A 23,425-nucleotide genomic window follows, 5' to 3' on the forward strand; every position below is an offset into this window, starting at 1 on the left:
GTGTGTGTGTGTGTGTGTGTGTGTGTGTGAAGGCGGCACAAGGGAGCACAGGAGCACATTAATAATGAAGAGAAGAGTGGAGCATCTCGCACAACTCGTTCTCCACTGTCCTCCCAAATCTCTCTCTCTCGCACACACACCATAGCACACTCCCAGCTTCACCCATCTAGCACAGAACACCCATCACAGCCCAGCCCAGCACAGCACTGCACTGCTCTGTCTCTTCCACGACCTAAAACGCAGACTGGCACGTACATCAGCAGCAAACAGTGCCGAGGACCTACTGAATGATCCATGAAACGTGCAGGAAAAAAGAGAAACAGATGACAGTTACAACACCACCACATTTTCATAGTGCAAACACCTGATTGACATCATTTGTAATCCGCGGTAGCATCAGCTACAAGGCCATAATTAGAAATAAAGCAGGACAAGATTGAACCACTTTAGACATTATTTTCCAGGCTCACCATGCATTGGTAAATTATGAAACTGTCAACTGCCAAGGCTACCCAAATTCCCCGAGAGAGAGCGAGAGACAGCGGCTTTGGACAGTTTTCCTATAATGCCGCTCCACAAATACACAGCTGGGCATGTGGAGGGATGAGGCCGCCCCTGGCCAGCTGTAATCAGAGCCGCAGCCCAGGCAGAGGAGCCTGTCGTGGGGGAGAGAGTGGGGATTGATTTATCCCTCCATCCCACAACACCACCCAACCCGCCCCTCCACCCGCTCACTGGTGATGTGGCTGCATTACGCGGCTAATGCCGTCACCCTGGGAGCACAGCTGGGCGGCACATGGATAATTTAAAGGTTACAGATGCTCCGTGCTTGTGACAGGGTGACACTGCCAGGGCAGCGTGCTCAATCGCATCAGGGCCATGGGGAGGCGGAGGCTGTGGCCTCACATGTCATCACTGGGCTCGTCTTGGGGACAGGTGTACAAAATGAATGAGTTTATATACCCCACATGATCATCTGGATCCAGCTCAGAATGCAGATGCTGGAATTTGGTTTCACTTGGGTTCATATTGCGTGATGGGTGATGAGTCTTTATGTTCATCCGTTCATTTCTAGAATGTGACCCACACAGAGAGAAAATGGCTGGTCATAGACACAAACACAGAAAGCAAATGCTGTAGCACAGAGCAAAGATGGACGCGGCCGTCCAGTGCCCCCGGGTTCCAGGTGCAGTGTCATAGTTTTGGTTCCTGAATGGAGTCTTGGGTGGGGAATGCACGCTAAGACCTTTCAGGACACTCAGAGGGACGTTTGTGGACAGTGACCTTCCCCTTTTGTGACAGTGAGTGACTGACTAGCAAACAGCCTCTGTCAGGAATCAAGAGAAGAGGGCTCAACTGGAGCTGACTCACACCCTCATGCAGAGGTCGACATACACACACGCATGATTCTTCTGTTCATCACAAAAACACTAACACACAAAAACAAACACACACACACATACGCATACATACATGTGTGATCCTTCTGCTCATCACAAAAACACACAAACATACATACTGTACACATACACATACAGTACAGATACACATACACACACACTTACACATTATTTCTCTTTCTTTCTTAAAGGTTATCTCTCTCTTTCTCTCTCTCTCCCTCTCTCTCTCTCTCACACACACACACACACACACATAACAGTCATTACAGTTTTTCTCAGTCGCTTTGGTGCTTTTCTCACATCACTATTAACATGTGCACAGCATTTCTCAAAACAATTAGTGCAAACTGCAAAACCTAGTGGATAACCTGCAAAAGCATGTCACTTGCTCAAAATGGATAGTCCATTCCTCAAAAGCAAGTATTTATGTCAATGAAACGGCCAGTGTCATCAAAATGAGAAGTCTTGACACCATCGTTAAGGAACAAGATAGTAAAATGGCTTTGTCATGTTTTCATTACGACAGTTTATGCTCTCAGGGCCAGATGTACTAACGCTTTTGCGCCCACTTCAGGCGTATTTGTTTCGCAACGTGCGTGTAAAATCATTGCGAGGTATGTACAAACAGGCCGCAATGATGTAAAAGCGCAAACTGCCTGTCGCTGGAGCTGAAAGTGGCAGATTGCGTTTTTAATGTCATGCATATGCATTCATGGGAGGATCCAGGGGAAAGTGGGAGTTTAGCGTAAAAAGATGGGAGGGGAAGAGTAAAGAGCGCCTAATTATGTATTCCGCGGTATGTACAAAGACTGCTCCTAAAAGCGCACGTCTATTCTGCGCCTAAATACTTCCGCCTTGTAAAAGCTGGTGTTACGTAATCCAAATTGCAGTTCAATGCGTTAATAAGAGAACCTTTCAAAGACAACAGAATCGCTATTTAGAGCACCAGTTTTGTAAGTCTTTGTACTATCAAAAGCAACATTAACTTTCGTTGGCCTTTCGAATGTCTTACTTTCACTTTCACGTCATTCACTTAAACTTTCCTACTTGCTAGATTTGACCAATCTTCCATAGCCTACGTGCACAAGCATTTTGAGTAGAACTACTGATCTTCATTATCTCCTTGCTTGTTGACATCTTATCATGTATGGTATTATTTCATGATCGCTAAACGTTTGATTATTTTAATGCTGTCATCAGTTAACTTCATTCAACTGCGCTTGTATGCGCTGCCATTCAGTTGTGGACGTTCGTAAATTGCGTTTATGGGCGGAGAAAGGCAGAGAAAGGCGCAGTTTACACTAAGGATTGAACGATTGATAAATACGACGGAAACTTGGGTCTGACAGCGTTCGCAATGTGCGGTTTGTCTATGACGCTGATAACGCTACGTTCGCAAATGTACGTACATCTGGTCCTCAGTGTTTTCCCTTCCAAAAAAAGGTCAGAACTCGGTGACACTACCTGAAAATGCTCAAGACAGCACTATACAGTACTTGTATGCACAAATGACTAAATGTTGTGGATGTTGAACTAATAGTTATGAGAATTTTCATTCTGATCTGAGAAAAGCACCAAAGCGACTGAGAAAAACTGTAAATGTATTCAACACAATTTATTTCTTCAAAATCATTGCAATGCATATTATGCACCCATACACAAACTGCCATCAACACTGTCATCACTGTTATAATCTAGTCCTACTGTGTACCCCACACCATAGAAAATGCTGAGCATATTCACACATCATGCAAGCACTGAGTCACTGTTTCTCTCTCTCCATTCCTCTTTTGTCTTCCTGTTCTCCTTCTCTTCATCCTCCCTTCCACATGCCCCTCCCCTTACATACACACACACACATACACATAAACACACACACACACACACACACACACACACACACACACACACACACACACACACACACACACACACAGAGTCCTTTTCCAAAGGCAGGCACGTGACCAGGGTGGTGAGCAGTAGGCACAGCAGCAGGCAAGTGCCTCTTCTCCTCTCTCCCTCTCTCCTTCTCTCTTTCTCGCTCTCTATTTCATAACACGCCCCCTCAGGTGTCCTAACTCTACTCTCCTCTGCCCCTGGCCGAGAGCAGAAATGAGCGATAGTCTCGTTACGGACTTCACAAATGAGCAGGAGGAGCAAGGACAAGCGGGGTGATAGATGAATCACTGACAGGAATACAGAGAGAGAGAGAGAGAGAGAGAATACAAAGGAGAGATAGGAAAGGAGAGATAGAGAAAGAGGAAGAATGGAGACGGAGAGATGAGCATTAGAAATGTAGGGGGAGATGTGATGTCTAGTGCTGGGAACTGAGGTCGAAGTGCTGCACTTGATATGACTTACTGTAATAGTCGTCTATATTTACCTTTGCCAAGGAGGTTGTTCTGGTGCAGCTTATGTGTCTGTCTGTCTGTCTGACAGCAGAATTACGCAAAACCACTGGCCTAATTTTCATGAAACCTGGCGGGTTTGGTGGGGTGTATTATGGTTTAAAGGAAGAACCCATCACATTTGGGAGCGCTCTCCATTTTCCCTTCCAGTTACATATGACATGAGCTGTCAAACACGGAAAACAGCAATTAGGTTACTATTTTTAGTGTGGTGAAATGACGGATAGATGGATGGATGGACAGATGGATATACAGGCAGACAGACAGGGATGGATGGATGGATGGATGGATGGATAGATATCCAGATATCTAAATATACTGATAGATAGCTAGATGGATAGATACATTGATAAATAGCTTGATAGATTTTATTAAAATGTTAAACAAATCTGAGCACTACTAAAACAGGATTCACAGAGGATTATGTAACACATCTGGCTTTTGTGACCTTTAAAATCCATTATATGTGAGTCTATGCGTGAGCATGCATACATGCAACCAAGGTCATGATGCTTGTTCTTTGGGTGTTGTGAATCTGAGTGTGTATGAGTGTGTGTGTGTATGTGTGTGTGTGTGTTGCAGAGAGAGGAGGATTAGCAGAGACAAGGTCTTTCCCACTGTGTCTGTTTGTGCTTCTGACACCAAGTCCTTACTAATACCTCTGTGGGTGTCCCGTTGTAGTACACTGGGGAGCATGCATACATGAGTGTGTGTGTGTGTGTGTGTGTGAGTGTGAGTGTGTGTGTGTGTGTGTGTGAGTGTGAGTGTGTGTGTGTGTCTGTGTGTGTGTGTGTGTGTGGGGGGGGGGGGGTTACTGTTACCATCTGTAAACATTACTATATTTTGCATCCCCAAACAGCACGTCCCTCAAGACCAACTCCAACTCTCTGCAGAGCACCATGGCACATAGTCCTTTTAGGCAAGTCCCTCCACTCGGCGGCATTTTGGGCACTTATGGGGCATATTACAGGCAGAACTGGGCGTGCGCAAGGCTTCACGACACCAACCTTGCTCCAGCAGCTGCAAGATCACAATACATGATTGGCACGATGTATTCACAACACACCACATGATTGGCACGATGTATTCACATGTCGACTTTTGGTGGCGGAAGGGCCAGAATATGTGTAGATGACTGCCATGTTTGTGTTACGAACTAACCCCAACAACTAACCCCCCCCCCCCCCCCCCCACACACACACACACACACACACCCCACCGCACCCCCTCTTGCCCTGCATAACCCGATGCTCATCTTTAAAGGCTATATCACGAACACTGTAGCACACAAAAAGACTCATGTTTGTGCTGACTCCTGTGCTCATCTCCTAATGACACATCCCTAGGGGTCCTTTTTTGGCCGTCGCTGCCCATGATAACGGATGCTGCTGAAACTGAAAATGACATTTTTCACCGAGGCATTGTCTGGCTCGCCTGAGCAGCACTGGCCTTCAGAAGGCTCTCACTGGACGCCAGCCACACGGGAGCACTGACGGAGTCGTCTGGCGTCGGTCTCTGGCTATCCGATACCCATCTTGGCAAATGAATCGTCTTGCTGGCTGAAATAATAATGGGCTAATAGCCACAAAACACTAGCATCCACAACACAGCCAAACCCAACCCAGGTGAATGAGACAGTAATGTAAGGGTCTTTTGTTAGTCAGTGTTTACTGAATGCCGCTACAGTACGTCTACTGACTATGGCTTTTAGGCTCAACCACAGAAAGCAAATGTAACTCATAATGAGTCAGAGCGCTATTCAAAGGGTTATAATGGCAGCATTTAAAAATGTTGCACACACACACACTCCCCAGGTCCCATTGGGCAGTGAAACATATGCCTGAGATATTCCGGAGCTGCCGGCAGGTGTACCTTTATAAAAGAAAGTGACGGCACCACTCCAGACAGCTCTTTAGGCTCGCAGCGCAAAACGCACTGGGCTGGAAAAAAATCTTAAGCCTTCACCGGAGGTTTTTAATGTTTGTTTGGCAAGCTCTACTCCATTGTTCTCTCAGATCATACCTGTATCATGGGGGGGGGGGCTGTCCCCAGACATTGGTATCTATGGCTTAGATGGATATGTTGCTTTCAGATTGATCAACCTTCTCATTGACCTTCTCATAGACCTTCCCAGTTGCATTATAACATCTAAAAGTGGCTGAATATTACTAACCTAAATGCTAATAAAAGTACTTCCATGGCATATGTCACAGATACATCTGTGACATGTTCAACACTTTTAAGGAGCGCACACACAGCCTGTTCCACCAAAGATACTTTAGTTTAACAAGATGAAGCAAATTTTGTCAAAATTTGTCAGTGGAACTAAAATGGTACTAGTTCTGGACTACTAAGTAGGCATGTCCATAACGTCACAACATAAACTTCTCTAAGAGAAGATAAATATAATTCTGTGTACTGTGTTATTGTCATTGCTTGTGTGTGATGCCAATGAAACACTCTTTCGGACACGGAATTTGATCAACTGTCTCTGGTTTGTGCCTCCCATGCCCTTGTTCTTCTGTAAAGGCAGGTGAGCTATGAGTTACCTGATGAACAGCGATTAAGAGGCTTCCCATTGTAGTGGCTCTGAATGTGCTATTGGACCTCGTTATATACGCAAAGCACACACCAGACGGCACCGCCACTGAGGCTGAGTAGCAACACCGATTACTCACTCGCCAGCAGATGCCCTCTTCTGCATGAATTAGCAGACGCCCCAGCACTCCGCTCGTCCAGTCCCATACATCACCGGCACACGGCGCGCCACAGGTAACAGCGCAGCACAGCACAGCACAGCGCTGCTGCCCCTCAGGCTCACTGGGCGTCTGCTCCAGACCTCACCTTCACCTCCGCTTACTACATATGAGGTGCCAGCGCAACTTATGTACACGCAGACGCAGAGGCAGATGCAGACAAATGCAAACAAACACATATATAAACCCAAGGCGCACAAACATATTCAAACACAAACACATGAAGGCACAGAGGCACAGACACAAACACACACACACACACACAAACACATATATACACACCTAGGTACATGAACATCAAACACTACCACGCAAGCACATATCCAAAATCATGTCAAGCTCAACAATGCCCCTCTCAAACACGCATGCATGCACGCACGCACGCACACACACACACACAGCACTAACGTGATAGTGTACGTATTAGACACACACTCTATTAGGGCAGTACTGGATAGGCTATCAAGCACAGCGCTCAGAGGACACCTTCAGAGGAGCAGCCCACTCACCAGCCAGAGAACACACCCACCAGCTGTGAGCTATCTAAAGCATTTCACTTGAAAAAGTCACCCCTTATACCGCAGAGGTGCTCCAGCTAACTCTGTGTGTGTGTGTGTGTGTGTGTGTGTGTGTGTGTGTGTGTGTGTGTGTGTGTGTGTGTGGACGGTGTGCCTCCGTGTGCTTTCTTGTGTGCGTGCATGTGTGTGTGTGTGTGTGCATACGTTTCTATAGCGTGTGTGTGTGTGTGTGTGTGTGTGTGTGTTTGGGAGTGTGCATGTGTGTGTGGGAGTGTGCCTGCGTGCATGTGTGTGTGTGTGTGTGTGTGTATGTGTGTGCGTGCCTCAAATTACGTGTGAATTTCACCTTGCTCTGCCTCAAGGGCCAGCACCACCTGCAGCTGCACTGCTGTCAGTCTGGCAAAAACAGCTGAGTCAGAGACAGCCATTCTGCTGCAGGGCTGTGTATGCTCACATGTGTGTGTGTGTGTGTGTGTGTGTGTGTGTGAGAGAGAGACAGAGAGAGACCATGGGAGCAGGAGACATACTGAGTGACATATACAGACAGTGATCTATAGCGACTGTATGCATGACTGATATAGATAGACAGAGACAGATAGGGACAGTTACTGTATGTTTGTGGGTGTGTGGGTGTGTGGGCGTGTGTTGTGTGTGAACACGTGTGTACCACGTGTCCTTGTCTGTGTGCCTCCGTACATGTGTGTGTGTGTGTGTGTGTGTGTGTGTGTGTGTGTGTGTGTGTGTGTGTGTGTGTGCATATGTACATGCGCCTGCGTACGTGTGTGTGTGTGTGTATCTACATAAATAAGCAGGCCCTGTTGTGGTTAATGGCGGGAAGGAGACTCTTGGCACCCTGGAGGCTGAGCAGGTCTGTGGTGCTCGGGCTGCAGGGACATCAGTAAATATCCACAGGCCAAGAGGCTAATGCACAGCAGGACCCGCATGAGTCACAGAGCTCAGGAGCCTGCCAGGCACATCAATATGCCCTAACAGACACACAATTAGCACAGCAGAGGGCAGGCACATGAGGAAGGAGGGAGAGAGGGAGAGAGGGAGAGAGGGAGGGAGGAGGAAAAGATAGCGAGAAACAAAGACACAAGGAAAGAGTGAGAGAGGGAGGAGATAGACACAGAGACACACAAGGTAGGAAAGAGAGAGAGATGGAGAGATGGAGGAGGAGGAGGAGGGGTGAGGAGAAGCGAGGGAGGCGCTATGAGTGAGAGGAAGAGGAATGAGGGGAGACTCCGAAGGTCATTAGGGAGGCAGAGGAGCACTGCGACGGCTAAGCTACATGTACAGCTAAGGCTAACTCCCTGAGACACGCGCCGGCGTGCACTGCCCCCTCAGCCCCCGAATGCACAAGCAGCCCTGACTGCCACTCGCTCGCTCGCCCGTCTTTTCAGCTCCCCTCCTCCCCAGCATTTCTCCCGGTAAATTTCCACTGCCACCAAATATGGCACGCAAGCTGCCATCTTGGCCTTGACACGCTACCTCAGCTGATTTAGAGCGCAAACTGCACGCAGCTCACAGCAGGTACTGTGACATGTCACGCTTCACGTCTATGAGTCTATCAGCATAACCCTCAGTGATCACAACAGCACGACTTATACACCACAGCACATTCAACTACATCTGCAATGCAACTACACAAACATGACGGTGCATTCAGCTGCATACATAGTTTAACTCTATTGCCTCCTGCACATCTATAGTTTAACTCTATGGCCTCCTGCACATCTATAGTTTAACTCTATTGCCTTCTGCACATCTATAGTTTAACTCTATTTAACTCCTGCACATCTATAGTTTAACTCTATTGCCTCCTGTACATCTATAGTTTAACTCTATTGCCTCCTGCACATCTATAGTTTAACTCTATTTAACTCCTGCACATCTATAGTTTAACTCTATTTAACTCCTGCACGTCTATAGTTTAACTCTATTTAACTACTGCACATATATTTCCAGCAGGTAGGTGTTTTCTAAGGTAATGAGCCATGCATGTTATCTGTATCCCAGTTTGCTCCAGGCCCTTTAAGATGCCCTTTTCCTTCTCCTGCTACCTCCACAGTATCTCCAGCATCTCCTCCCTGTCAGATACAACAACAATGAGACCTCCATGGCAGAATATCACAGCGGGTGCGGATTCTCTTAAATCATTCTGCATCTGTACCCCCCCCCCCCCCCCACCCCTTTATCCCGTCCCTGCCCTGCGTTTCTCTGCCGATGCCTCTGAGACAGAGCGCTGGCACAGGAGGCGGCTGGAAATACCAGAGAACCCAGAAATTATTCGAGATGTAACACAGTTTACAGATTATTCTGTGAAGTAAGTATCTAAGATGTCCGCCAACAACAGGCTTCTAGGCAAGTGCTATTTCCATGCAATCTTTTATTGCAATTTCTTGATCTATTTGATGAAATAACTTTGCAGATGTTACATTAACAGCCATGCTAATTGCGAGTGATATTCATATTCCAAACATATACACAATCCTTCTCCAAAAGACTGGTGCAATGCACATCACTTCAGAGAGAAGAACATGTATTACTTATTTTTAAGCACATAATGTATAGAATCTATATTGTTGCACCAAGATAACATCTGGTGACAGAATGATCTGCAGCACTGTCAGAGAGACATATGACTTTTTCTAGGAAAGAATTCTCATCTCGGCTCAGTTCATCAATAGCAGGGGCAGCACATATTAATCACCAATAGCAGGAGGAGCACATATGAATCAAACGCACAACCTGGGAGTCTCTCTCGCACACTCCCTCTCACTTGCACACACTGTACAAACACACACATGCAATAACCTTGTGCAACAGATGTGTCAGCACTGCGTGCTGGGAAGAAAGAGAAATCATTTGCTACCACTTGCAATGTGCATACAGTATGTATAAGCGCTACAAAATGGCCATCAAATGTGTAGTGTGCATGAAAGCAGTCATTAGGACAGGATGACACAGGGAACATTGAGGACACAGAAGGCCATTTGTAAGAGCCATTTGGTAAGCAGCAATTGTTCCACTCATCACCTCTCCCTCTCTCTCCCATGCACGCGCACACACACACACACACACACACACTCACACACTCTCACAGACACAAACACAAACACACACACACACACACACACACACACACACACACACACAAGCAGGTATGACAGCAGGCAGCACTCTGCTCTCCCCTCCCTCTAGACCCATTTACTGCGTAGGAGAAATTACTAAAGCATCCACTGGCATGTGTGTGAGAGTGTGTGTGTGTGTGTGTGTGTGTGTGTGTGTGTGTGTGTGTGTGTGTGTGTGTGTGTGCTGTGTGCCTCAGAAGTTCTTGAGGTGACTGTGGCACATAAACGGAGAACTAAGACAGCGCTGCACACTGGAGTATTTACCTTAAGCTATCCATTCTTTCTATCTCTTCACCTCCTCTCTCTCTTTCTCTCCTTTCATCTTTCCCCCTCATCCGGCTGCTCCTGCTCTCTCTCCCTCCCTCCTTCCCTCTCTCCCTCCCTCAGAACCACTGGAGTGGATAACCCACACTGCACTCATATAAATACTTCATCCCTAATTCAATTTTAAACTGGCAATGTAGGGAAAAAGGGAAGGGAATACGTGATGGCTCCACCCTTCTTTTACTTTTACTGGCGCTTTCACTCCCACAAACTACCACAAACAAACACACACACACACACACACACACACACACACACACACACACACACACACACACACACACACACACACACACACAAACACCGAGACAGCAGACAATGGAGAATTGCGTGGGATGGTGGATCCATTAGCATTTGTCTGTTCGCTATGTTATGCAAGCGGTGTTTGGCTATTCTTGCTCTTGAATTGGGTAGGCAGAAGATATGAATGAGGAACGAATGCTAAGGTCATCTGTGATATTATAGTACTATTGTTGCCATTATTGCAATGGGTTAGTGCTCAGCTGGTGCAGAGAAACTGATAAGAGCTATGGACTCCCAAGTCTAAGTGAAGAAGCTAACGGGTTCTGGTGTCAAATATGAGGAGAGGTTCTATCGTCAGAGAACAAGAGAGGAGAACAGAGAACAGGCAAGAAAGCAGGAAAGAAAGGGCACGGAAATGGATGCCGGGGAAAGAAGAGACGACGACCAAAGATGCAGCGAGACAGACGAGAGACAGAGAGAGAGAAGGAGAAAGGCTGAGAGAAAGAGAGAAAGAGAGAAAGAGAGAGAGAGAGCAGGAAGAGAGGAGCTGTCAGGCCTGGGTTACACGAGACGCCTCCCGCTCCTGACAGGCATATATTTAGCCAGCGGGGGGGGGGGGGGGAGCGGGCAGGGTGCTGGTGCGGGCTCCGGAGCAGGAGCATGGTGGGACAGGCTGCCTGATAGATAACCGGCATGTTTAGATAAATAGACGCCAGAAGGCGGGCGGCGGCTGGGGGAAGGCCAGCACCGGGGCCTCGTCCCTCACTGCTGCCGGAGACGCGGCCGCCGCCATCCGTCTCCCCCAACTGGACAACGACAGGAGTTGGGAAACGCTGACCGCCACAACACCCCTCCCACACACACACACACACACACAGCCCGCCTATAGGTTGTCAATATGGCTGGAGAGCAGCAAGAGAGAGCGGCTGCTGAGACGGCACACTGGACACACGTGGAGCCGGATGAACGCAGTGACCCCGCCCAACCCTCACCTTCCTCTGACACCTGCAAGGGCACCACCGCACCAGCAGCGCAAAGCAGAGGAGAGAGGGGAGGGGTGGAGAAGAGAGAGAAAGAGAGACAGAGAGAGAGAGAGAGAGAGGAAAGAAGAGAAGATGAGAGTGGAGGAGAGAGAGAATGGAGAGAGTCAAGACCGACAGAAGAAAAAGAGATAGAAAAGAACAAATGGTCAGCAAAAACAACAGAGAGAAAGAAAAAGAAGCAGCAATGGACGGACACGGAGAAGACAAGAGGATGGAAGAAGGACAGAGAGGTGAACTGAGAACAGAGGAGAGGAGAGAAGATGCCAGAGGCCAGCAGCCAGAGGAGCGTGCGTTTAACGGGCGGCGCAGTAATGGAGCCCTGGGCCTGCACTTGCCCCCCCCCAGCCCCCCAGGACATTTAATCAGCTTACGTAATGCCCTCTGCTGATGGATCCCTCTCATAATGGAGGAGTGGGCGCGTCCCCTTACAGGGGCCCCCGCAGGCACAGACACGGACCTGGAGTGATTCGGAGGAATGCCACTGCTCGTGTGGAGGACTGTGGGGGCACTTCTCTAAGTCACCGATGGGCGTGACATGAGAGTATATTAGCTGAAGTTATGGACAGGGCACAATCGCTTGCTCGCTCGCTATCGACTCGAAACTGAGCTCCAGTCTAAAATAAACTCTTGGGCTGCTCTGGAATGTCCATTTATTAGGCGGAGCGGTGCTGTTGGTATGCTGACCCACGGAAGCCAGTGAATTTCATTCTTGGCTAGTTTCAGCTCGCTTCTGGACTTAAGGCCCATTCACACCAAGAACGATAACGATAACCATAACGATAAAAGCATTCACACATGTCGTTATCGTTACAGTTTATGTGTGAATGTCGTCATTCATAATAACGGGAACAATATTTGTTTATAGTTATCGTTATCGTTCTTGGTGTGAATGGGCCTTTAGATGTAGAGCTTCTGTTGAGCACATGCGTAGAATGCATAAGATAGCACAGGGATAGGCAAAAGGTCCTTACCAACTGTTAGCCGCGGCTTATACATTGATTTTGCAAAATTTCTTCAGCTGTGAGGTTAATACACCGGGGCAGTTAATATGGTATTAATATGGTTTTGTTTCTTTTAACTTGCATAAAACACTGTCCTGCGGCTTATACACAATGTGCCTAATACACACAGGAACTTACTGTATACAGCATTTATGCAAATCTCTCTTTCACAAACACACACACACACACACACACACACACACACACACATTGTTACATCCCGGTCTAGGGCTTGTGGGATATAACAAAAACGGGCAGACACAAAACTTAATAAAATGGTGTATTTATTAATACAAAAAAAACCAGTATGGAAAAATGTCTAAACTACGAAAAACAAGGCCTCGGCGGCCAGGCGCTCACTCCCAGGGGCGGACTGGGACCAAAAATCGGCCCTGGCATATTTGGCCCAAGCGGCCCTCAAATCAGTCGGCACACCTAATTAAATACAAAATCTTTGCATTACCCTTAAATATGATTTTCAACTGTCATGGAGCACTGAAAGTGATGTAGCCTAGGCCTCATTGGTTATCTCTTTGACTGATCAGAGGTAGGCATGGAGCATATGATCTCCATATTCAAGTAGGCTAACAAGCAATTATTAAAGAAGAGTTTCTGCTTGAATTCAAAGTATCATTTCAAATTATTCAATGGGCTACAATTGACAGCAGCACCAAAAATTACTGAAGCCTATGTGTAAAGAGTTAAATTACCCAGATTGTCTTAGACATTAATGTAATTTATACCAGTTATCACTGTAGGACAATTGAAACAACACAAAATAAACAGGGCTGTTGCTGGAAATATTTTATTCCTGTAGGCTATACTACCTACCTACATTGCTGGTACATTTTGGAACAGTACAGCTACAGTACATGAACTAATTATCTTTAGTGTCTTCCAGTAGCCTATCGTAAAGGTTATATATAATGCTTAGTTGGCTTGTGCATGACGTGACGTTTTGTAACCTACATTTCCGTCAGTCTACGGTCTTTTAGCCTTTCTTTACCATGATAACCCTTCCAAGATAGAACCCTTCTCTACTTTGAGAGACCAACCACCACTCATGCCATCGATGTTGAATTTTGGGCGTCTGACGGAAACTGATCTGACCAACAATTAACGTCGATTTGACACTATTTTGCTGTCCGGGTTTGTAAATCATTCATTTAGAAAATTTGTAATTTGTTATTATAATCACAGCACGGCCTTACTTTGTTATCATTAGGCTACCATATCATTAAATTATCGCAATTAATAAGTCATCATAATCATCAGCATCACAGCCTACCTGCTCACCACTGAGTTCTTATCATGTAGCCTCAACTAGGCTCGCACTTTCCACCTGCTCACTGTCCCTTGCTCTGTATGCTTGCTTACATCCTCGTTCAAACTCAACGAACTTCAACATGTTGCTGACATATGCTAGCCTACTTGCAATATTGTATTTTTGAAGCTTCTACACTGGTGTTAATTTTGCACAATTGTCACTACCGCACCCGCCGCAATTTCGTGTAGGCAACTTCGATTAGCTCACAGAATCCTGGCCCTGAGCCAAAATGGGAGGGTTGGGTCTGACGTGAGCTGTTATTGGATCAGTCCAGTGTCAATATTGAAATGTAACCAATGGGCCGCTGATTATCCTTCCTTTGGGCCGATCGTTGGCCAAAAAAATGAAATTATATATACTGTATAGCCTATTCTATCGGCCCAAAAGGTGCGTCGGCCCACCGGGAAAATGCCCGGTATGCCAGATGGCCAGTCCGCCCATGCTCACTCCTGGTCTCTCACCCCAGGGAGTGAGAGAGATGACGGCAAGTTGCACGGGCAAGGGCCGAGGCTGGCCCTAGTGGCAGCGATGTGCGGCAGCGACGGTGGCAACGAACGATCCCCACAGCTAGCAAGAGAGAGAGCTCAATGACGTCAGCCCCCTTTTAAAGGGCCGGGCTACCCTGACGTCATAGGGTTTCACACCACCCCTCACCTGCGCCAATCTGCCTGGAAGCACACAACAGAAGTAACAAACACAAATAATAAACAAGACCCACAGGGTCGTAACAACATAAACACAGACGTACACGTATATACACACATGTATAGTAACATTCGCATTCACATGTTGGCACTCCCCCCATACACACATATAACTCACACCTCCTCTCCTGCTGTACGCACAGTGTGCATAATAACAGCACCATGGAAACATCCGTCACCCAGGCGGCCGCTGCCCACTTGACCCTGAGGTCAGAATAAAGTTTAGCGGCAGATTTACGGCGGCCATCATTCTCCTGCACTGACAATCGCTAATAGTTTCCACCGGCAAGAGAGGAATGGAAAGGAGAAGAACTCACTAAAATGATCAGTGACCACACAGAATGGTCAGCTAAAGCATTTATCAATGACATGAGACATTTTTGGACCTCAATGTGCAAAGCAACACTGCACATATTACACAGCTGAAAGCACTATGCATATTACACAGCTGAAATGAAAAAGAACTACATTGATATCAAGAGGAAAGAGACTGAAAGAGACATATGCGGAGACGGACCGGAGAAACTCTCAACCACAGCTTGTTCTATTACCATCACAGAACCCATCATCTCCACAATGGCAACATAATGAGCAAATGCAATCTTTATGCAGACAATAGTCCACTTCTCAGTTCACCATTACAGATATGATTCAGGCTATTAGAACACAGGTCATCCTCTAAACAAGGTGTGGTACCAGCTGTCCTTTAGGAAGATATATATATATATATACAGGGATGTAGTGGAGGCTTAACACAAGTAAATTTCAGAAATAGAGTTTATCCACCTCTTATTAGAATTTATTCACCTCTCAAAATAGTTTATTCGCCATTTGCAACTATTGACAAAAATCACACTGTATTATCCACATTCACAATATGTACACTCATCAACACTCTAGGAATCATTTAATACCACAAGAATTGCTATAAACATTGGACAATAACCTCCACCATCATCAAACATGTTCTGAATGCCTTTTTAAAAATGTACAATACCGCATGGTGCAGTCCACCTTACCATGATCTTACAGAATTCATAGTTTACCCACTGCACTTCTGTTTCTATATATATATATATATATGCGATATATATCAGCATATAGCATATTGCATAGAGCACATAACATTACAGTAGTTGTCCTCTAAATCACTAACATGTACTCTGTTAGTTTGAAGTTCTATTCAAGCACTCAAAACAGAACGGTGATGGGCAAGAATTTGCCAGCAAAATGCGCTGATGGAATTTTAGTCACCAACGCACAAAAGTTGACACCACCACAAGGTCAGATGCCCTCAGTCCCTCTTTCCCCTTCTCTCCTCTCACTCACACACAAACACACACAAGTGTAGAAGCCCGCAGGATAAAACAGCTGTTGGTCCAGCTGCAGTTGGAGTGTGCTGAGATGCACCTTGGGCTAAACACCATCACTTTTGATCTCTTGCGCGCACGCACACACACACACACACACACACACACACACACACACAGAACAGTGGACAGCCAACTTGTTTGGAACAATCCATGGAAGACATGTAAAATCAAACTGATTGTTCTAGCAGTAATTGTTCTCTGGCAGTAACCAAATACAACAAAGTGCACTGATACAGCACAATGCAACCTGAAAAAATACAAAGAAAACTTAGGGACAAAAGTTTGTCTGACAGGTTGAGAACCTCAGTCTCAAGACTTTTTTAATGGGCATTTCAAGCCTGTCAATCCTTCACTGTAAGAATTCATTTTAGTCATATAGCCCTACTGCTGCTAGGAAAATGTAGCACACACACTGATACACACATTCTTTCACACACACGCATGTGCAAAAGGGAAAGAGAACAGCACACACAGACATCCACTATTCACCATAAACATATGACCGTGTCATGAATCAGAATCGGTGTTGAGATAGGGCAAAGGAGCTGATAATAGATGTACTGCGTCCTATGTATCTACAGTAGTACAAGCAGAGCACTCTCACTCTCGCACTGAGAGCCATTCAGTGACAATGCTCACTCTATTGTGTTGAACAGAAGGAGCACCATGCATCATGCAAATTCAAGAGCTCATCTTCGCCTTTAATTAGTCACAACCTGCTTGCTTGTTTGCGACACCAGGGAAGCAGTCGGTAGCGATTAGAAGCATCTTATTTTAGCAGTTCCCATGCTCTCCCAGTCACTCATGCCACCGCGGCGAATGCTGTGCTTTATTTGCACATTTTCGGTGACTGCACATGGATGCAATTTAGTCTGTGTGTAACACATCATTTCAGATGGCCCACATCTGGGGAAGACTGAGGGATATTCTGATATGCCCCTGTCTTGTTTTGGTCTAGCTGCTGTAATCCACTGCTAATACTGAGGTTTAGTCAGCTTTTCCTGATGCTTTTGAGCACTGTGAAAAATAACACTTTAAGTTATGGAGAAACATGACACGCATCTCAGAGATTTGGGATTATAAAAAATGGCAATGATATCTATAGGGCCAATACTGATTCCAGGCATCTGTTCTGTAGAATAGACTTTGTCTGCACAGGGTAGAATCAGCCACAATTCTTTACTAATGGTATGTGTGTGTGTGTGTGTGTGTGTGTGTGTGTGTGTGTGTGTGTGTGTGTGTGTGTGCCTGTGTGTGCGTATAATTCTGGTTGCTGCAGCTGCTGTCACATCAAACTGTTTCATTTACAGTTCCTCTGTCATTCTGTTGCCACGGGGAACCACATCTGAGGGAGGACAGCAGAGGTGCAACACAATGCTGATGCTGGCATGGAAGCACACACTTTATCCCTCTCTCTCTCTCTCTCCCTCTCTCTCACACACATATACAGACCCATACAAACACATGCTACTCTCCCACACACAGACTAAAAACAATGCTACATGGATACACGTGCACACCAGGTCTTAGACAACGCTCAACTATCGATGCTTGCTGAGGAATGGGACCTGGTACAAACACAAAACCACACAGGCAGAACAATAGACACTGCTTCTGTATTGTTCTATGTTCTCTCGCTCGGCTTTAATAAAGGTTCACAAACAAACAGGCTATTACTGCAGTGCCACGTTAATGGAGTTCAGAGCTAAATGAACCTCATCTAGTTGTGTTTATGGACGTGATCACAATTGGAGTGTGTCCAGGGCAGGCGTGGGTCCAGCCAAAACATCGCAAAATCAGCACATTGGACTGATGGCAGCAGGGAACAGATCGTTAAACAAACCACTCCGCATTTAGTCACCGCTGGAGATAGTAACATAGCAACCCAGTAATTGAATGGGAGCCTTTAAGTTTTATCGCTGTCAGACACCACATGTTAGGGGCAGTCTCTCTGGTCATCGAAATATCAAGGGACGTATGGAGGAGGGTCACTGTCACAAGGTTAAGAGTATTATGCAGTTCTCCAGATGACCTGGACCTGACACCCCTGTCACGTATTTCACTTTGCCCCCCGTCGGTGAAATAGCAGATTGTGTCAGTGCCCCCGGAGGCCAAGAGGTGCAACTGTAGAAAAAGGCTCTCAACTCAAAGTACCAATGCATAAAAATTATACTAACCTCCCAGACCATTTGCTAAAACATACCTTCACAACAAGACATGACAACCCAAAATAGTGTGTGTGTGTGTGTGTGTGTGTGTGTGTGTGTGTGTGTTGAGACAATTCCAGCACATATAACGCAGGTACTAACATATCAATGTGACGTCACCACCTCTGAGACTCTCACATATATCCAGGCAACCATACGCACCTGCCTACCACACAACACGATCCAACCTCCGCCTGCAAGAACATCACACGCTCGTTCATATACAAAGAGCTGAGGGAAACTAGGCCAGCCCTGTCAGAACATATGAAAGCATGAAGCACCACACCGTCTGTGTAGGCTTAGTGCTAAGTACCTTTATAGGGCACTGAACATGTATGCATCTGTTACATAGAAATAGGCTACCTTTCAGTGGTGTTATACAATCTATCTAGCAGGGTTGATTAAAACATCCGGTAACACTTTATTTTAGGGACCACATGTTAGCCATTAATATGTGACAGATTTCTGTATGTGCTAGCGCTAAATGAGGTCTGTATTAAAGGGACACCAGGCAACGTTTTCGTGTTAATTACTCATCTTCGTAAGTCGGTATATGGTTAAATGACTCATTACAGGGCGAATGAAGACTCTCTCGCCCGCCCCTACTGCCTGTAGGAAGAATATCACGCTTGCAAGTTCGGTGTATCCTACCCACAACCTTCTGTCTCACAAAGTCTCAGGCATCGCGAGAAGCAGGATCTGTTTACATCCTGCATCCCCAGCACAGAGGCAGGCTAACCAAACCCGGCTAGCGATTGTTGCAAACGTGTGTATAATGGCAGAGCCGGTGAAGAAGCAGCGAAAACCCTTGACGGAAGATGCAAAGAAAAGGAAAAGAGCTTCAGACCGAGCGAGGGCTCGCACACATATCGACACGTACAGGCGCTAAGCATCATTACACATGTATTAAGTATTTATTTATCAATTTAATATTCTTATTGAACAGCTAATTTACTCTTGAAAATTCCTTAATAAGCAACCACTTGGTCTTGATCTAAGATTATTGATATATAGTATAGTTGAAAATCCAAACTGTATAGCCTTCTAAAACATTCAGTAAGAATAAGAAATTGTTCAATAAAGACCTAATAAATGTACAATATTGCTTATACAGACCTTGTTGAACACTAATACATACACCTTTTAGGGTTTAGGACACTTTACTTGACAGTATCGACATAAGAGTGACATGACACTGTCATGAATGTGTCATAACCAAGTCATTAACGTTTATGACATAACGCTTCTGTTATTAAGTGACATTGAGTTTTTGTCATAACAAGTTAGGGTTAGGATTAGGGTTAGAGGTTAGGATTAGGGTTAGGGTTCATGTGTCACGACAGTGTCATATGTTCATGACAGTGTAATGTCACTCTTATGTCGATACTGTCAAGTAAAATGTTACCCATTTTTGTAATGTATTAATAGCTAACAGGTTTTCCCTGAAATAAGGTGTTACCACGTATCCTCCTGACTCAAACACACAATATATAATGTATATAATCTAATGTGTCCATACATATTTTATTTATACTGTTTCATGTTCAACACTCAATGCTGCAAGTTCTTTTCATTTCTCGCATACTTCTATTGCTCTCATCCTTGTTTTAGTCACTTGTGCCTTGACTCGCTTTTGTCTTATCCAGATCCAACAACAAGCAGATAAAATGTCAGTGGAATTAACAACACAGCTGTGTTGAAACCATTTATAATTGCCTATAGATATAAAATATGGTTGTCGCATTAACTGAAGTGTTATTTAAAAAAAAGCCATACTGAAAATAGATCATGCTGGTACTTCTGTCATAACAATAATGCCCTTACCAGAGATATATTGTCTAAACCGTTGTTTCTCATATGCTTAATACAATTCTTTACTACCACATACTGCAACACAGATTTATCGAGCAGTGTATTATCTTTTACCTGCCAACAAAGTAATTTTGTAGTGTCTTTCAATGGGCTTACAAAACACATTTTTGATGTGGTCATTTCTATTTTATATATGCTCTACATATTTTATGATTAATAAACAATTACAATCAATTACAGGTGACTATTTGCTTTATCATGATCATTTTTGGTCAGTAAAAGGGTAGACGTGAGGTGTTGGTATGGTATACTTGAATAAGCACAAACACATTCTCACAAAAGACACTAGGATTTGTTCTTATAGTTCAGTTTAGACCTATAGTACTAAAAGGCCAGCCACAAATAGAAGGGTGAGACTACACAGCCAATGACATTCTGAATATACAGTATGACGTTCATACATACATTCTAATTTCCCCTTATAGGAATGTGACACTATTTGGTTAAAAGAATGCTAAATGAGTGTGGGGTTGTTTGTTATGGGTGTGCATGGGTTTTCTGCACTGTCATCATGGAGTGCATGTCTCTTACGTTCATATCTAACTTCCAAGGTCATCTTTTCAGAGGATACTAAAATTGGCTACATTTGAAACAGAGGCTCAAAACTGAGGCTCTCAAAAGAGGTTCATTAAACTGAAGGTACACTATTTTTCAAGTATTTTACGGTTCAATTTACAATCCATTGGAGCAAAGCATTGGACCATAAACTGGACACTGGACAATAAACTCTCACAAAATGTTGCCCAGCTGTTGGTTGCAAACATCTAATATGTATTTGCCATTTATAAAGGACAACTCCATTCTGATTGGTTTCAATGAAATGTGCACAGAGTAGATGAACTTAAGCACACATGACATGAGGATTCAGACCCACAGTCACAGTGGCAGAAATGGCCCTGGTAATTTCCACTCCTACAGTAAGACTACTGCGGTTATAATAAAGACCTTTCATTCTATCTATACCAGAAGGGATATGGGATCTATTTTGATTTCCAAGGTAACAGGGCAATCAAAGTAAATACCTCAGAAGCCATGTATTCTAATAAACACACACACACGCATGCACACGCATTCATACACACACACACACACACACACACACACACACACACACACACGCACACACACACACTAGCCACATTAGCCATACTCCTTTGGGCAATGATGCTATTAGCAATGTTCTTCTGGCACATTTAAATACAAAAAGGGTAACTGACACAGCAAAAGTGTATGAAGAATCATTACACTAAAATACTGCTGTAATTTGAACTGTGTGCCAGGAATGCTTAAAATTTCATTCTAGTCTTTTGTGGATAGAAAAGGGAACATTAAATATTTAGCTTACTTACACAATGGTTTGAAGACACGATAACTATGGCAACAGGAGAAAATCATTATACAATTCAAATAGCACCCATACTTCCACCAGCCTCTAATTTCAGCTTGGACATCCTCGGTCAGGGGCCGGACTGAAGGTTGAGCACCACACGTGTCAAGGACAGCTTTGCCTGAAATGCTTCTGTTTTATGTAGGTGTTTAACCTAAGCAAGGCAGTCTCACCTATGCGGCTATAAACCTGTTCTCACTTAGCTTACTACAAAGCTAGGATGTTTGTGTGGCTGTGTGGCTAGAGTACTAGACACCTGTCAGTAAGGTTACTGGTTTATGCATGTACTGACCTAAGAGTGGCCCCTGAGACTAACAAACAACAAAGCTTGCAGCTTACAGTAGGCTATTCCTGACTGTTCATAAATTGACTTGAGTAACACCCAGGCTATTTCCCCTTCTGCTATGTGCAAGTATGTGCCAGATATTTAATGTAATGTAATGTAATATTTAGGCATGGAATTTACCATCCCATGTGCAATTTTGTGATTTTACACAGACATGCATATATCCACACTAACAAGCATCCTCACAACATTTGATGGTAGTCTTTCTCTCTCTCTCTGTGTGTGTGTGTGTGTGTGTGTGTGTGTGTGTGTGTGTGTGTGTGTGTGTCTGTAAATCCAATCCACGTGGGCTCTCTCCCTTGTCTGCCCTGGCAGGGTTAAGTAGTGTGTGTGTATGTGTGTGTGTGTGTGTGTGTGTCAGTGTGTGTGTGTGTGTGTGTTTGTGTGAGAAAGAGAGAATGCTGCTGTGGCTGGAGGTCAGGGCTGTGGGCTCCTGACATGCTCTTGACAGGCTCTCCGTGTGGAGCTGACACCAGCATCCTCCTCGGCCCCCACGGACACTTCTCACGTTGTGCCCTCCTCGCCAGGCCACGCCACGCTGCCAACCACTGGGCTCTTTTCTCTCTCTCTCTCTCTCTCTCTCTCTCTCTCTCTCTCTCTCTTTCTCTTCTCTCTCTCTCTCTTTCTCTTCTCTCTCTCTCTTTCGTTTTTTTCCTCCTTCATCTCCAGGTGTAGATCGACACATTCGTCATACTTACACTCTCCTCGTTTCTACAACTGCACCGAGCAGGAAGGAAAAGGCTTCCACCCAAGCAGCACACTCTCACAACCACATAGGCATAGACACCTCTGATGTGCATCCACCATGCACCATCTCCATCACTACTCTGTCTATCAACAACACGACATATGAGCACGTCTGGGAACAGGCTCGAGGGCACGCAGGCGCTGGAAAACCCACTCAAACGTTGGCACATTCTCAACACGGATCAGTCACAGCAACAAACAGCCGAGCGTCTCATCATGCCAGCTTCATCCACGGGAGCGGAGAGGACGACTACGTCTACAGCCCCCACCCAGACCCCCCCCACCCCCCCCCCCAAGAGGGCCCAGGCACAAGTGGGGACGGGCTGGGTGGAGAGTGGGAGGAGGTGGGGGTGACAGGTGGTGGAGACGTTCAACCTGAAGGCTCAGCATCAGGCAGGCGCAGCCGCGGCGACGGGCACTGCTGCTGCAGCTCCACTGTGGGCAGAGGAGCACTCGGAGTCAGCTGACACGCACGCAGTCGTGCCCTACAGCCGCACAGCTCATGTTACATTAAAAGCCTCCGTTTTTTTTTATATGGCCGAAGGCGCGAGAAAATGCTAGAGAGAGTGTAGAGAGAGGTGGTGGAGAAAGACACTGCACATTGTAATCTCTCTCTCTCTCTCTTTCTCTCACAC

The 23,425-nt window shown here is 45.5% G+C and overlaps 1 protein-coding gene across 9 annotated transcripts in view; it reads right to left on the minus strand.

The window, feature by feature from the left end:
• Nucleotides 1-23,425, minus strand: part of ank1b (ankyrin 1, erythrocytic b) — a 106,512-nt gene that overhangs the window by 81,813 nt on the left and 1,274 nt on the right. The window lies entirely within an intron of this gene.

The sequence above is a fragment of the Alosa sapidissima genome, chromosome 13 (genome assembly GCF_018492685.1).
Source record: "Alosa sapidissima isolate fAloSap1 chromosome 13, fAloSap1.pri, whole genome shotgun sequence".
NCBI lineage: Eukaryota > Metazoa > Chordata > Actinopteri > Clupeiformes > Clupeidae > Alosa > Alosa sapidissima.